This window comes from Schistocerca gregaria, chromosome 5, assembly GCF_023897955.1.
Source record: "Schistocerca gregaria isolate iqSchGreg1 chromosome 5, iqSchGreg1.2, whole genome shotgun sequence".
Lineage (NCBI taxonomy): Eukaryota > Metazoa > Arthropoda > Insecta > Orthoptera > Acrididae > Schistocerca > Schistocerca gregaria.
The window spans coordinates 574742177-574757169 of NC_064924.1; the positions used below are offsets into that span (position 1 = coordinate 574742177).

The 14993-nt window shown below is 48.6% G+C and overlaps 15 non-coding genes across 15 annotated transcripts; all 15 read left to right on the forward strand.

The window, feature by feature from the left end:
- Nucleotides 1–577: 577 nt before the first annotated feature.
- Trnat-cgu (transfer RNA threonine (anticodon CGU)) lies at nt 578–648 on the forward strand. Its single transcript has one exon. It is a non-coding gene; the product is annotated as a tRNA-Thr (tRNA).
- A 2234-nt stretch (nt 649–2882) lies between these two features.
- Trnat-cgu (transfer RNA threonine (anticodon CGU)) lies at nt 2883–2953 on the forward strand. Its single transcript has one exon. It is a non-coding gene; the product is annotated as a tRNA-Thr (tRNA).
- A 2621-nt stretch (nt 2954–5574) lies between these two features.
- Trnan-guu (transfer RNA asparagine (anticodon GUU)) lies at nt 5575–5648 on the forward strand. Its single transcript has one exon. It is a non-coding gene; the product is annotated as a tRNA-Asn (tRNA).
- A 2233-nt stretch (nt 5649–7881) lies between these two features.
- Nucleotides 7882–7955, forward strand: Trnan-guu (transfer RNA asparagine (anticodon GUU)). The gene has a single exon. It is a non-coding gene; the product is annotated as a tRNA-Asn (tRNA).
- A 689-nt stretch (nt 7956–8644) lies between these two features.
- Nucleotides 8645–8716, forward strand: Trnat-cgu (transfer RNA threonine (anticodon CGU)). The gene has a single exon. It is a non-coding gene; the product is annotated as a tRNA-Thr (tRNA).
- A 319-nt stretch (nt 8717–9035) lies between these two features.
- Trnan-guu (transfer RNA asparagine (anticodon GUU)) lies at nt 9036–9109 on the forward strand. Its single transcript has one exon. It is a non-coding gene; the product is annotated as a tRNA-Asn (tRNA).
- A 689-nt stretch (nt 9110–9798) lies between these two features.
- Nucleotides 9799–9870, forward strand: Trnat-cgu (transfer RNA threonine (anticodon CGU)). Its single transcript has one exon. It is a non-coding gene; the product is annotated as a tRNA-Thr (tRNA).
- Nucleotides 9871–10188: 318 nt separating this feature from the next.
- Nucleotides 10189–10262, forward strand: Trnan-guu (transfer RNA asparagine (anticodon GUU)). The gene has a single exon. It is a non-coding gene; the product is annotated as a tRNA-Asn (tRNA).
- An 811-nt stretch (nt 10263–11073) lies between these two features.
- Trnat-cgu (transfer RNA threonine (anticodon CGU)) lies at nt 11074–11145 on the forward strand. The gene has a single exon. It is a non-coding gene; the product is annotated as a tRNA-Thr (tRNA).
- A 318-nt stretch (nt 11146–11463) lies between these two features.
- Trnan-guu (transfer RNA asparagine (anticodon GUU)) lies at nt 11464–11537 on the forward strand. Its single transcript has one exon. It is a non-coding gene; the product is annotated as a tRNA-Asn (tRNA).
- Nucleotides 11538–12223: 686 nt separating this feature from the next.
- Trnat-cgu (transfer RNA threonine (anticodon CGU)) lies at nt 12224–12295 on the forward strand. Its single transcript has one exon. It is a non-coding gene; the product is annotated as a tRNA-Thr (tRNA).
- Nucleotides 12296–12613: 318 nt separating this feature from the next.
- Nucleotides 12614–12687, forward strand: Trnan-guu (transfer RNA asparagine (anticodon GUU)). The gene has a single exon. It is a non-coding gene; the product is annotated as a tRNA-Asn (tRNA).
- An 808-nt stretch (nt 12688–13495) lies between these two features.
- Trnat-cgu (transfer RNA threonine (anticodon CGU)) lies at nt 13496–13570 on the forward strand. Its single transcript has one exon. It is a non-coding gene; the product is annotated as a tRNA-Thr (tRNA).
- A 318-nt stretch (nt 13571–13888) lies between these two features.
- Trnan-guu (transfer RNA asparagine (anticodon GUU)) lies at nt 13889–13962 on the forward strand. Its single transcript has one exon. It is a non-coding gene; the product is annotated as a tRNA-Asn (tRNA).
- An 811-nt stretch (nt 13963–14773) lies between these two features.
- Trnat-cgu (transfer RNA threonine (anticodon CGU)) lies at nt 14774–14845 on the forward strand. Its single transcript has one exon. It is a non-coding gene; the product is annotated as a tRNA-Thr (tRNA).
- Nucleotides 14846–14993: the final 148 nt, after the last annotated feature.

Genomic DNA, 14993 nt, shown 5'->3' on the forward strand with positions numbered 1-14993 from the left:
TCAGGCAGGTGGCACAGTAGGTAAAAACATGGCCCTACACAGACGTTCTACTGTTTTCCTATTTATTCACCATGTGTGACACTGCAGTGGAGCGACGCCCACTACAAAAGACGTTTTATTTACATTCAATTTCAGCGTATACGTCGCGAGTGCCATATGACAGGGCCTGTCTCTCGATGTCGATTTGTATTTTGTGTCTCTTAAGTGTCGGTCTGCAGTAGGCCGCTGTTGGCCGAGCCACGTGCAGTCGCCTTACATGAAGCCCCATGGGCAACGCCAGTGCCACTGTGAACAACAGCAAACTGTAGCCAGAGAGTGGAGCCGAAAGGCGCATTTCGCAGTCGAGCCACGTTATCCCACAAGCTGTGCACTAGGACAAGAAATTGCAGACCGCAAACTTTTGGTGGCCTGACGGTCGTCGCCGATCGTAAGGGCGAAACAGTCGAGAGATTTGGAGAACGGCAATGTGGACATTCCCAGCAGCAGCAGTGCGCCAAATCAATTATCTGGTCGAGGGCTGCAAGATTCAGTGTGATGAAGTGAGAATTCGAGCATAGCTCGCAAATTCAAAGCTGCCGCCTTCTTAGCTCAGTGTTAGAGCACTGGTCTCGTAAACAGGAGTCGTGAGTTCGAACCTCACAGAAGGCTTCCATTTTTTTAACTTTCCTGCAACGTGCGGAGCTACCTCGAGCAATATCTATCACATGGCAGTACACTGAATGAAAGGGATGTTCTACAACCTATGACAAGTATTCTACTGGCCTAGGAGGTTTTCTGAATGCATAGGCAGTACAGTGGTTTGTATGCATTTTGTAGTATAATGTCATTCGTTTATGAGCGTCGCTACAGTGTGCATGCACGTTATCCATGTGAAGAGGCATAAGCAGATGCTACGATTCTGCGAGATTCCTGCAGAATGTGTACGAATTGCGTTGATATAGATTGCACAAGTGAGCCAAATTCGACGTCTCCGTGGCGCAATCGGCTAGCGCGTTCGGCTGTTAACCGAAAGGTTGGTGGTTGGAGCCCTACCGGGAGCGAAATCGTTTTAACCGTCAACGAGGTGAGGACATACATCAACTTTGTTAGAGATACACAGCTAGTGTGGCAATTTGGCTGCGAAGGAGTGATGCCACAGATGCTTATACACATTCAGGCAGGTGGCACAGTAGGTAAAAACATGGCCCTACACAGACGTTCTACTGTTTTCCTATTTATTCACCATGTGTGACACTGCAGTGGAGCGACGCCCACTACAAAAGACGTTTTATTTACATTCAATTTCAGCGTATACGTCGCGAGTGCCATATGACAGGGCCTGTCTCTCGATGTCGATTTGTATTTTGTGTCTCTTAAGTGTCGGTCTGCAGTAGGCCGCTGTTGGCCGAGCGACGTGCAGTCGCCTTACATGAAGCCCCATGGGCAACGCCAGTGCCACTGTGAACAACAGCAAACTGTAGCCAGAGAGTGGAGCCGAAAGGCGCATTTCGCAGTCGAGCCACGTTATCCCACAAGCTGTGCACTAGGACAAGAATTTGCAGACCACAAACTTTTGGTGGCCTGACGGTCGTCGCCGATCGTAAGGGCGAAACAGTCGAGAGATTTGGAGAACGGCAATGTGGACCCTCCCAGCAGCAGCAGTGCGCCAAATCAACTGTCTGGTCGAGGGCTGCAAGATTCAGTGTGATGAAGTGAGAATTCGTGGATAGCTCGCAAATTCTAAGCTGCCGCCTTCTTAGCTCAGTCGTAGAGCAGTGGTCTCGTAAACCAGGAATCGTGAGTTCGAACCTCACAAAAGGCATCCATTTTTTTAACATTCCAGCAACGCGCGGAGCTACCTCGAGCAATATCTATCACATGGCAGTACACTGAATGAAAGGGATGTTCTACAACCTATGACAAATATTCTACTGGCCTAGGAGGTTTTCTGAATGCATAGGCAGAACAGTGGTTTGTATGCATTTTGTAGTATAATGTCATTCGTTTATGAGCGTCGCTACAGTGTGCATGCACGTTATCCATGTGAAGAGGCATAAGCAGATGCTACCATTCTGCGAGATTCCTGCAGAATGTGTACGAATTGCGTTGATATAGATTGCACAAGTGAGCCCAAGTCGACGCCTCCGTGGCGCAATCGGCTAGCGCGATCGTCTGTTAACCGAAAGGTTGGTGGTTCGAGCCCACCAGGGGGCGAAATCGTTTTAACCCTTGCCGAGGTGAGGACATACATCAATTTTGTTAGAGATACACAGCTAGTGTGGCAATTTGGCTGCGAAGGAGTGATGCCACAGATGATTATACACATTCAGGCAGGTGGCACAGTAGGTAAAAACATGGCCCTACACAGACGTTCTACTGTTTTCCTATTTATTCACCATGTGTGACACTGCAGTGGAGCGACGCCCACTACAAAAGACGTTTTATTTACATTCAATTTCAGCGTATACGTCGCGAGTGCCATATGACAGGGCCTGTCTCTCGATGTCGATTTGTATTTTGTGTCTCTTAAGTGTCGGTCTGCAGTAGGCCGCTGTTGGCCGAGCCACGTGCAGTCGCCTTACATGAAGCCCCATGGGCAACGCCAGTGCCACTGTGAACAACAGCAAACTGTAGCCAGAGAGTGGAGCCGAAAGGCGCATTTCGCAGTCGAGCCACGTTATCCCACAAGCTGTGCACTAGGACAAGAAATTGCAGACCGCAAACTTTTGGTGGCCTGACGGTCGTCGCCGATCGTAAGGGCGAAACAGTCGAGAGATTTGGAGAACGGCAATGTGGACATTCCCAGCAGCAGCAGTGCGCCAAATCAATTATCTGGTCGAGGGCTGCAAGATTCAGTGTGATGAAGTGAGAATTCGAGCATAGCTCGCAAATTCAAAGCTGCCGCCTTCTTAGCTCAGTGTTAGAGCACTGGTCTCGTAAACAGGAGTCGTGAGTTCGAACCTCACAGAAGGCTTCCATTTTTTTAACTTTCCTGCAACGTGCGGAGCTACCTCGAGCAATATCTATCACATGGCAGTACACTGAATGAAAGGGATGTTCTACAACCTATGACAAGTATTCTACTGGCCTAGGAGGTTTTCTGAATGCATAGGCAGTACAGTGGTTTGTATGCATTTTGTAGTATAATGTCATTCGTTTATGAGCGTCGCTACAGTGTGCATGCACGTTATCCATGTGAAGAGGCATAAGCAGATGCTACGATTCTGCGAGATTCCTGCAGAATGTGTACGAATTGCGTTGATATAGATTGCACAAGTGAGCCAAATTCGACGTCTCCGTGGCGCAATCGGCTAGCGCGTTCGGCTGTTAACCGAAAGGTTGGTGGTTGGAGCCCTACCGGGAGCGAAATCGTTTTAACCGTCAACGAGGTGAGGACATACATCAACTTTGTTAGAGATACACAGCTAGTGTGGCAATTTGGCTGCGAAGGAGTGATGCCACAGATGCTTATACACATTCAGGCAGGTGGCACAGTAGGTAAAAACATGGCCCTACACAGACGTTCTACTGTTTTCCTATTTATTCACCATGTGTGACACTGCAGTGGAGCGACGTCCACTACAAAAGACGTTTTATTTACATTCAATTTCAGCGTATACGTCGCGAGTGCCATATGACAGGGCCTGTCTCTCGATGTCGATTTGTATTTTGTGTCTCTTAAGTGTTGGTCTGCAGTAGGCCGCTGTTGGCCGAGCCACGTGCAGTCGCCTTACATGAAGCCCCATGGGCAACGCCAGTGCCACTGTGAACAACAGCAAACTGTAGCCAGAGAGTGGAGCCGAAAGGCGCATTTCGCAGTCGAGCCACGTTATCCCACAAGCTGTGCACTAGGACAAGAAATTGCAGACCGCAAACTTTTGGTGGCCTGACGGTCGTCGCCGATCGTAAGGGCGAAACAGTCGAGAGATTTGGAGAACGGCAATGTGGACACTCCCAGCAGCAGCAGTGCGCCAAATCAATTATCTGGTCGAGGGCTGCAAGATTCAGTGTGATGAAGTGAGAATTCGAACATAGCTCGCAAATTCAAAGCTGCCGCCTTCTTAGCTCAGTGTCAGAGCACTGGTCTCGTAACCAGGAGTCGTGAGTTCGAACCTCACAGAAGGCTTCCATTTTTTTAACTTTCCTGCAACGTGCGGAGCTACCTCGAGCAATATCTATCACATGGCAGTACACTGAATGAAAGGGATGTTCTACAACCTATGACAAGTATTCTACTGGCCTAGGAGGCTTTCTGAATGCATAGGCAGTACAGTGGTTTGTATGCATTTTGTAGTATAATGTCATTCGTTTATGAGCGTCGCTACAGTGTGCATGCACGTTATCCATGTGAAGAGGCATAAGCAGATGCTACCATTCTGCGAGATTCCTGCAGAATGTGTACGAATTGCGTTGATATAAATTGCAAAAGTGAGCCAAATTCGACGCCTCTGTGGCGCAATCGGCTAGCGCGTTCGGCTGTTAACCGAAAGGTTGGTGGTTGGAGCCCTACCGGGAGCGAAATCGTTTTAACCGTCAACGAGGTGAGGACATACATCAACTTTGTTAGAGATACACAGCTAGTGTGGCAATTTGGCTGCGAAGGTGTGATGCCACAGATGCTTATACACATTCAGGCAGGTGGCACAGTAGGTAAAAACATTGCCCTACACAGACGTTCTACTGTTTTCCTATTTATTCACCATGTGTGACACTGCAGTGGAGCGACGCCCACTACAAAAGACGTTTTATTTACATTCAATTTGAGAGTATACGTCGCGAGTGCCATATGACAGGGCCTGTCTCTCGATGTCGATTTGTATTTTGTGTCTCTTAAGTGTCGGTCTGCAGTAGGCCGCTGTTGGCCGAGCGACGTGCAGTCGCCTTACATGAAGCCCCATGGGCAACGCCAGTGCCACTGTGAACAACAGCAAACTGTAGCCAGAGAGTGGAGCCGAAAGGCGCATTTCGCAGTCGAGCCACGTTATCCCACAAGCTGTGCACTAGGACAAGAAATTGCAGACCGCAAACTTTTGGTGGCCTGACGGTCGTCGCCGATCGTAAGGGCGAAACAGTCGAGAGATTTGGAGAACGGCAATGTGGACCCTCCCAGCAGCAGCAGTGCGCCAAATCAACTGTCTGGTCGAGGGCTGCAAGATTCAGTGTGATGAAGTGAGAATTCGTGGATAGCTCGCAAATTCAAAGCTGCCGCCTTCTTAGCTCAGTCGTAGAGCAGTGGTCTCGTAAACCAGGAATCGTGAGTTCGAACCTCACAAAAGGCATCCATTTTTTTAACATTCCAGCAACGCGCGGAGCTACCTCGAGCAATATCTATCACATGGCAGTACACTGAATGAAAGGGATGTTCTACAACCTATGACAAATATTCTACTGGCCTAGGAGGTTTTCTGAATGCATAGGCAGAACAGTGGTTTGTATGCATTTTGTAGTATAATGTCATTCGTTTATGAGCGTCGCTACAGTGTGCATGCACGTTATCCATGTGAAGAGGCATAAGCAGATGCTACCATTCTGCGAGATTCCTGCAGAATGTGTACGAATTGCGTTGATATAGATTGCACAGGTGAGAAAGTCGACGCCTCCGTGTCGCAATCGGTTAGCGCGTTCGGCTGTTAACCGAAAGGTTGGTGGTTCGAGCCCACCCGGGGGCCAAATCGTTTTAATCGTCACCGAGGTGAGGACATACATCAACTTTGTTAGAGATACACAGCTAGTGTGGCAATTTGGCTGCGAAGGAGTGATGCCACAGATGCTTATACACATTCAGGCAGGTGGCACAGTAGGTAAAAACATTGCCCTACACAGATGTTCTACTGTTTTCCTATTTATTCACCATGTGTGACACTGCAGTGGAGCGACGCCCACTACAAAAGACGTTTAATTTACATTCAATTTCAGCGTATACGTCGCGAGTGCCATATGACAGGACCTGTCTCTCGATGTCGATTTGTATTTTGTGTCTCTTAAGTGTCGGTCTGCAGTAGGCCGCTGTTGGCCGAGCGACGTGCAGTCGCCTTACATGAAGCCCCATGGGCAACGCCAGTGCCACTGTGAACAACAGCAAACTGTAGACAGAGAGTGGAGCCGAAAGGCGCATTTCGCAGTCGAGCCACGTTATCCCACAAGCTGTGCACTAGGACAAGAAATTGCAGACCGCAAACTTTTGGTGGCCTGACGGTCGTCGCCGATCGTAAGGGCGAAACAGTCGAGAGATTTGGAGAACGGCAATGTGGACCCTCCCAGCAGCAGCAGTGCGCCAAATCAATTATCTGGTAGAGGGCTGCAAGATTCAGTGTGATGAAGTGAGAATTCGTGGATAGCTCGCAAATTCAAAGCTGCCGCCCACTTAGCTCAGTCGTAGAGCACTGGTCTCGTAAACCAGGAGTCGTAAGTTCGAACCTCACAAAAGGCATCCATTTTTTTTAACATTCCTGCAACGGGCGGAGCTACCTCGAGCAATATCTATCACATGGCAGTACACTGAATGAAAGGGATGTTCTACAACCTATGACAAGTATTCTACTGGCCTAGGAGGTTTTCTGAATGCATAGGCAGAACAGTGGTTTGTATGCATTTTGTAGTATAATGTCATTCGTTTATGAGCGTCGCTACAGTGTGCATGCACGTTATCCATGTGAAGAGGCATAAGCAGATGCTACCATTCTGCGAGATTCCTGCAGAATGTGTACGAATTGCGTTGATATAGATTGCACAAGTCAGCCAAAGTCGACGCCTCAGTGGCGCAATCGGCTAGCTCTTTCGGCTGTTAACCGAAAGGTTGGTGGTTCGAGGCCACCCGGGGGCGAAATAGTTTTAACCGTCACCGAGGTGAGGACATACATCAACTTTGTTAGAGATACACAGCTAGTGTGGCAATTTGGCAGCGAAGGAGTGATGCGACAGATTCTTATACACATTCAGGCAGGTGGCACAGTAGGTAAAAACATGGCCCTACACAGACGTTCTACTGTTTTCCTATTTATTCACCATGTGTGACACTGCAGTGGAGCGACGCCCACTACAAAAGACGTTTAATTTACATTCAATTTCAGCGTATACGTCGCGAGTGCCATATGACAGGGCCTGTATGTCGATGTCGATTTGTATTTTGTGTCTCTTAAGTGTCGGTCTGCAGTAGGACGCTGTTGGCCGAGCGACGTGCAGTAGCCTTACATGAAGCCCCATGGGCAACGCCAGTGCCACTGTGAACAACAGCAAACTGTAGCCAGAGAGTGGAGCCGAAAGGCGCATTTCGCAGTCGAGCCACGTTATCCCACAAGCTGTGCACTAGGACAAGAAATTGCAGACCGCAAACTTTTGGTGGCCTTACGGTCGCCGCCGATCGTAAGGGCGAAACAGTCGAGAGATTTGGAGAACGGCAATGTGGACACTCCCAGCAGCAGCAGTGCGCCAAATCAACTGTCTGGTCGAGTGCTGCAAGATTCAGTGTGATGAAGTAAGACTTCGGGGATAGCTCGCAAATTCGAAGCTGCCGCCTTCTTAGCTCAGTCGTAGAGCACTGGTCTCGTAAACCAGGAATCGTAAGTTCGAACCTCACAAAAGGCATCCATTTTTTTAACATTCCTGCAACGGGCGGAGCTACCTCGAGCAATATCTATCACATGGCAGTACACTGAATGAAAGGGATGTTCTACAACCTATGACAAGTATTCTACTGGCCTAGGAGGTTTTCTGAATGCATAGGCAGTACAGTGGTTTGTATGCATTTTGTAGTATAATGTCATTCGTTTATGAGCGTCGCTACAGTGTGCATGCACGTTATCCATGTGAAGAGGCATAAGCAGATGCTACCATTCTGCGAGATTCCTGCAGAATGTGTACGAATTGCGTTGATATATATTGCACAAGTGTGATAAAGTCGACGCCTCCGTGGCGCAATCGGCTAGCGCGTTCGGCTGTTAACCAAGAGGTTGGTGGTTCGAGCCCACCCGGGGGCGAAATCGTTTTAACCGTCACCGAGGTGAGGACATACATCAACTTTGTTAGAGATACACAGCTAGTGAGGTAATTTGGCTGCGAAGGAGTGATGCCACAGATGCTTATACACATTCAGGCAGGTGGCACAGTAGGTAAAAACATGGCCCTACACAGACGTTCTACTGTTTTCCTATTTATTCACCATGTGTGACACTGCAGTGGAGCGACGCCCACTACAAAAGACGTTTGATTTACATTCAATTTCAGCGTATACGTCGCGAGTGCCATATGACAGGGCCTGTCTCTCGATGTCGATTTGTATTTTGTGTCTCTTAAGTGTCGGTCTGCAGTAGGCCGCTGTTGGCCGAGCGACGTGCAGTCGCCTTACATGTAGCCCCATGGGCAACGCCAGTGCCACTGTGAACAACAGCAAACTGTAGCCAGAGAGTGGAGCTGAAAGGCGCATATCGCAGTCGAGCCACGTTATCCCACAAGCTGTGCACTAGGACAAGAAATTGCAGACCGCAAACTTTTGGTGGCCTGACGGTCGTCGCCGATCGTAAGGGCGAAACAGTCGAGAGATTTGGAGAACGGCAATGTGGACACTCCCAGCAGCAGTAGTGCGCCAAATCAATTATCTGGTAGAGGGCTGCAAGATTCAGTGTGATGAAGTGAGAATTCGTGGATAGCTCGCAAATTCAAAGCTGCCGCCTTCTTAGCTCAGTCGTAGAGCACTGGTCTCGTAAACCAAGAGTCGTGAGTTCGAACCTCACAAAAGGCATCCATTCTTTTTAATATTCCTGCAACGTGCGGAGCTACCTCGAGCAATATCTATCACATGGCAGTACACTGAATGAAAGGGATGTTCTACAACCTATGACAAGTATTCTACTGGCCTAGGAGGTTTTCTGAATGCATAGGCAGTACAGTGGTTTGTATGCATTTTGTAGTATAATGTCATTCGTTTATGAGCGTCGCTACAGTGTGCATGCACGTTATCCATGTGAAGAGGCATAAGCAGATGCTACCATTCTGCGAGATTCCTGCAGAATGTGTACGAATTGCGTTGATATATATTGCACAAGTGTGACAAAGTCGACGCCTCCGTGGCGCACTCGGCTTGCGCGTTCGGCTGTTAACCGAAAGGTTGCTGGTTCGAGCCCACCCGGGGGTGAAATCTTTTTAACCGTCACCGAGGTGAGGACATACATCAACTTTGTTAGAGATATACAGCTAGTGTGGCAATTTGGCTGCGAAGGAGTGATGCCACAGATGCTTATACACATTCAGGCAGGTGGCACTGTAGGTAAAAACATGGCCCTACACAGACGTCCTACTGTTTTCCTATTTATTCACCATGTGTGACACTGCAGTAGAGCGACGCCCACTACAAAAGACGTTTTATTTACATTCAAGTTCAGCGTATACGTCGCGAGTGCCATTTGACAGAGCCTGTCTCTCGATATCGATTTGTATTTTGTGTCTCTTAATTGTCGGTCTGCAGTAGGCCGCTGCTGGCCGAGTATCGTGCAGTCGCCTTACATGAAGCCCCATGGGCAACGCCAGTACCACTGTGAACAACAGCAAACTGTAGCCAGAGAGTGGAGCTGAAAGGTGCATTTCGCAGTCGAGCCACGTTATCCCACAAGCTGTGCACAAGGACAAGAAATTGCAGACCGCAAACTTTACGTGGCCTAACGGTCGTCTCCGATCGTGAGGGCGAAACAGTCGAGAGATTTGGAGAACGGCAATGTGGACACTCCCAGCAGCAGCAGTGCGCCAAATCAAATACCTGGTTGAGGGCTGCAAGATTCAGTGTGATGAAGTGAGAATTCGAAGATAGCTCGCAAGTTCAAGGCTGCCGCCTTCATAGCTCAGTGGTAGAGCACTGGTCTCGTTAACCAGGAGTCGTGAGTTCGAACCTCACAAAAGGCATCAACTTTTTTAATTTTCCTGCAACGTGCGGAGCTACCTCGAGCAATATCTGTCACATGGCAGTACACTGAATGAAAGGGATGTTCTACAACCTAAGACAAGTATTCTACTGGCCTAGGAGGTTTTCTGAATGCATGGGCAGAACAGTGGTTTGTATGCATTTTGTAGTATAATGTCATTCGTTTATGAGCGTCGCTACAGTGTGCATGCACGTTATCCATGTGAAGAGGCATAAGCATATGCTACCATTCTGCGAGATTCCTGCAGAATGTGTACGAATTTCGTTGATATAGAGAGCAAAAGTGAGCCAAAGTCCACGCCTCCGTGGCGCAATCGGCTAGCGCGTTCGGCTGTTAACCGAAAGGTTGGTGGTTCGAGCCCACCTGGGGGCGAAATCATTTTAACCGTCACCGAGGTGAGGGCACACATCAACTTTGTTAGAGATACACAGCTAGTGTGGCAATTTGGCTGCGAAGGTGTGATGCCACAGATGCTTATACACATTCAGGCAGGTGGCACTGTAGGTAAAAACATGGCCCTACACAGACGTTCTACTGTTTTTCTATTTATTCACCATGTGTGACACTGCAATGGAGCGACGCCCACTACAAAAGAAGTTTTATTTACATTCAATTTCAGCGTATAGGTCGCGAGTGCCATTTGACAGGGCCTGTCTCTCGATGTCGATTTGTATTTTGTGTCTCTTAAGTGTCGGTCTGCAGTAAGCCGCTGCTGGCCGTTTTATTTATATTCAATTTCAGCGTATACGTCGCGAGTGCCATTTGACAGGGCCTGTCTCTCGATATCGATTTGTATTTTGTGTCTCTTAATTGTCGGTCTGCAGTAGGCCGCTGCTGGCCGAGCGGCGTGCAGTCGCCTTACATGAAGCCCCATGGGCAACGCCAGTACCACTGTGAACAACAGCAAACTGTAGCCAGAGAGTGGAGCCGAAAGGTGCATTTCGCAGTCGAGCCACGTTATCCCACAAGCTGTGCACTAGGACAAGAAATTGCAGACCGCAAACTTTACGTGGCCTGACGGTCGTCTCCGATCGTAAGGGCGAAACAGTCGAGAGATTTGGAGAACGGCAATGTGGACACTCCCAGCAGCAGCAGTGCGCCAAATCAATTATCTGGTCGAGGGCTGCAAGATTCAGTGTGATGAAGTGAGAATTCGAAGATAGCTCGCAAATTCAAGGCTGCCGCCTTCATAGCTCAGTGGTAGAGCACTGGTCTCGTAAACCAGGAGTCGTGAGTTCGAACCTCACAGAAGGCATCAATTTTTTTAATTTTCCTGCAACGTGCGGAGCTACCTCGAACAATATCTGTCACATGGCAGTACACTGAATGAAAGGGATGTTCTACAACCTAAGACAAGTATTCTACTGGCCTAGGAGGTTTTCTGAATGCATAGGCAGAACAGTGGTTTGTATGCATTTTGTAGTATAATGTCATTCGTTTATGAGCGTCGCTACAGTGTGCATGCACGTTATCCATGTGAAGAGGCATAAGCAGATGCTACCATTCTGCGAGATTCCTGCAGAATGTGTACGAATTTCGTTGATATAGAGAACAAAAGTAAGCCAAAGTCGACGCCTCCGTGGCGCAATCGGCCAGCGCGTTCGGCTGTTAACCGAAAGGTTGGTGGTTCGAGCCCACCCGGGGGCGAAATCGTTTTAACCGTCACCGAGGTGAGGGCATACATCAACTTTGTTAGAAATACACAGCTAGTGTGGCAATTTGGCTGCGAAGGTGTGATGCCACAGATGCTTAAACACATTCAGGCAGGTGGCACAGTAGGTAAAAACATGGCCCTACACAGACGTTCTACTGTTATCCTATTTATTCACCATGTGTGACACTGCAGTGGAGCGACGCCCACTACAAAAGACGTTTTATTTACATTCAATTTCAGCGTATACGTCGCGAGTGCCATTTGACAGGGCCTGTCTCTCGATATCGATTTGTATTTTGTGTCTCTTAATTGTCGGTCTGCAGTAGGCCGTTGCTGGCCGAGCGACGTGCAGTCGCCTTACATGAAGCCCCATGGGCAACGCCAGTACCACTGTGAACAACAGCAAACTGTAGCCAGAGAGTGGAGCCGAAAGGTGCATTTCGCAGTCGAGCCACGTTATCCCACAAGCTGTGCACTAGGACAAGAAATTGCAGACCGCAAACTTTTGGTGGCCTGACGGTCGTCTCCGATCGTAAGGGCGAAACAGTCGAGAGATTTGGAGAACGGCAATGTGGACAGCAGCAGCAGCAGTGCGCCAAATCAATTATCTGGTCGAGGGCTGCAAGATTCAGTGTGATGAAGTGAGAATTCGAAGATAGCTCGCAAATTCAAGGCTGCCGCCTTCTTAGCTCAGTGGTAGAGCACTGGTCTCGTAAACCAGGAGTCGTGAGTTCGAACCTCACAGAAGGCATCTATTTTTTTAATTTTCCTGCAACGTGCGGAGCTACCTCGAACAATATCTGTCACATGGCAGTACACTGAATGAAAGGGATGTTCTACAACCTAAGACAAGTATTCTACTGGCCTAGGAGGTTTTCTGAATGCATAGGCAGAACAGTGGTTTGTATGCATTTTGTAGTATAATGTCATTCGTTTATGAGCGTCGCTACAGTGTGCATGCACGTTATCAATGTGAAGAGGCATAAGCAGATGCTACCATTCTGCGAGATTCCTGCAGAATGTGTACGAGTTTCGTTGATATAGAGAGCAAAAGTGAGCCAAAGTCGACGCCTCCGTGGCGCAATCGGCTAGCGCGTTCGGCTGTTAACCGAAAGGTTGGTGGTTCGAGCCCACCCGGGGGCGAAATCGTTTTAACCGTCACCGAGGTGAGGGCATACATCAACTTTGTTAGAGATACACAGCTAATGTGGCAATTTGGCTGCGAAGGTGTGATGCCACAGATGCTTATACACATTCAGGCAGGTGGCACTGTAGGTAAAAACATGGCCCTACACAGACGTTCTACTGATTTCCTATTTATTCACCATGTGTGACACTGCAGTGGAGCGACGCCCACTACAAAAGACGTTTTATTTACATTCAATTTCAGCGTATACGTCGCGAGTGCCATTTGACAGGGCCTGTCTCTCGATGTCGATTTGTATTTTGTGTCTCTTAAGTGTCGGTCTGCAGTAAGCCGCTGCTGGCCGTTTCATTTATATTCAATTTCAGCGTATACGTCGCGAGTGCCATTTGACAGGGCCTGTCTCTCGATATCGATTTGTATTTTGTGTCTCTTAAGTGTCGGTCTGCAGTAGGCCGCTGCTGGCCGAGCGACGTGCAGTCGCCTTACATGAAGCCCCATGGGCAACGCCAGTACCACTGTGAACAACAGCAAACTGTAGCCAGAGAGTGGAGCCGAAAGGCGCATTTCGCAGTCGAGCCACGTTATCCCACAAGCTGTGCACAAGGACAAGAAATTGCAGACCGCAAACTTTACGTGGCCTGACGGTCGTCTCCGATCGTAAGGGCGAAACAGTCGAGAGATTTGGAGAACGGCAATGTGGACACTCCCAGCAGCAGCATTGCGCCAAATCAATTATCTTGTCGAGGGCTGCAAGATTCAGTGTGATGAAGTGAGAATTCGAAGATAGCTCGCAAATTCAAGGCTGCCGAATTCTTAGCTCAGTGGTAGAGCACTGGTCTCGTATACCAGGAGTCGTGAGTTCGAACCTCACAGAAGGCATCTACTTTTTTAATTTTCCTGCAACGTGCGGAGCTACCTCGAACAATATCTGTCACATGGCAGTAAACTGAATGAAAGGGATGTTCTACAACTTATGACAAGTATTCTACTGACCTAGGAGGTTTTCTGAATGCATAGGAAGAAGAGTGGTTTGTATGCATTTTGTAGTATAATGTCATTCGTTTATGAGCGTCGCTACAGTGTGCATGCACGTTATCCATGTGAAGAGGCGTAAGCAGATGCTACCATTCTGTGAGATTCCTGCAGAATGTGTACGAATTTCGTTGATATAGAGAGCACAAGTGAGCCAAAGACGACGCCTCCGTGGCGCAATCGGCTAGCGCGTTCCGCTGTTAACCGAAAGGTTCGTGGTTCGAGCCCACCCGGGGGCGAAATCATTTTAACCGTCACCGAGGTGAGGACATACATCAACTTTGTTAGAAATACACAGCTAGTGTGGCAATTTGGCTGCGAAGGAGTGATGCCACAGATGCTTATACACATTCAGGCAGCTGGCACTGTAGGTAAAAATAGTGCCCTACACAGACGTTCTACTGTTTTCCTATTTATTCACCATAAGTGACACTGCAATGGAGCGACGCCCACTACATAAGACGTTTTATTTACATTCAATTTCAGCGTATACGTCGCGAGTGCCATTTGACAGGGCCTGTCTCTCGATGTCGATTTGTATTTTGTGTCTCTTAAGTGTCGGTCTGCAGTAAGCCGCTGCTGGCCGTTTCATTTATATTCAATTTCAGCGTATACGTCGCGAGTGCCATTTGACAGGGCCTGTCTCTCGATATCGATTTGTATTTTGTGTCTCTTAAGTGTCGGTCTGCAGTAGGCCGCTGCTGGCCGAGCGACGTGCAGTCGCCTTACATGAAGCCCCATGGGCAACGCCAGTACCACTGTGAACAACAGCAAACTGTAGCCAGAGAGTGGAGCCGAAAGGCGCATTTCGCAGTCGAGCCACGTTATCCCACAAGCTGTGCACAAGGACAAGAAATTGCAGACCGCAAACTTTACGTGGCCTGACGGTCGTCTCCGATCGTAAGGGCGAAACAGTCGAGAGATTTGGAGAACGGCAATGTGGACACTCCCAGCAGCAGTAGTGCGCCAAATCAATTATCTGGTAGAGGGCTGCAAGATTCAGTGTGATGACGTGAGAATTCGGGGATAGCTCGCAAATTCAAAGCTGCCGCCTTCTTAGCTCAGTGGTAGAGCACTGGTCTCGTAAACCAGGAGTCGTGAGTTCGAACCTCACAGAAGGCATCCATATTCTTAACTTTCCTGCAACGTGCGGAGCTACCTCGAGCAATATCTATCACATGGCAGTACACTGAATGAAAGGGATGTTCTACAACCTATGACAAGTATTCTACTGGCCTAGGAGGTTTTCTGAATGCATAGGCAGAATAGT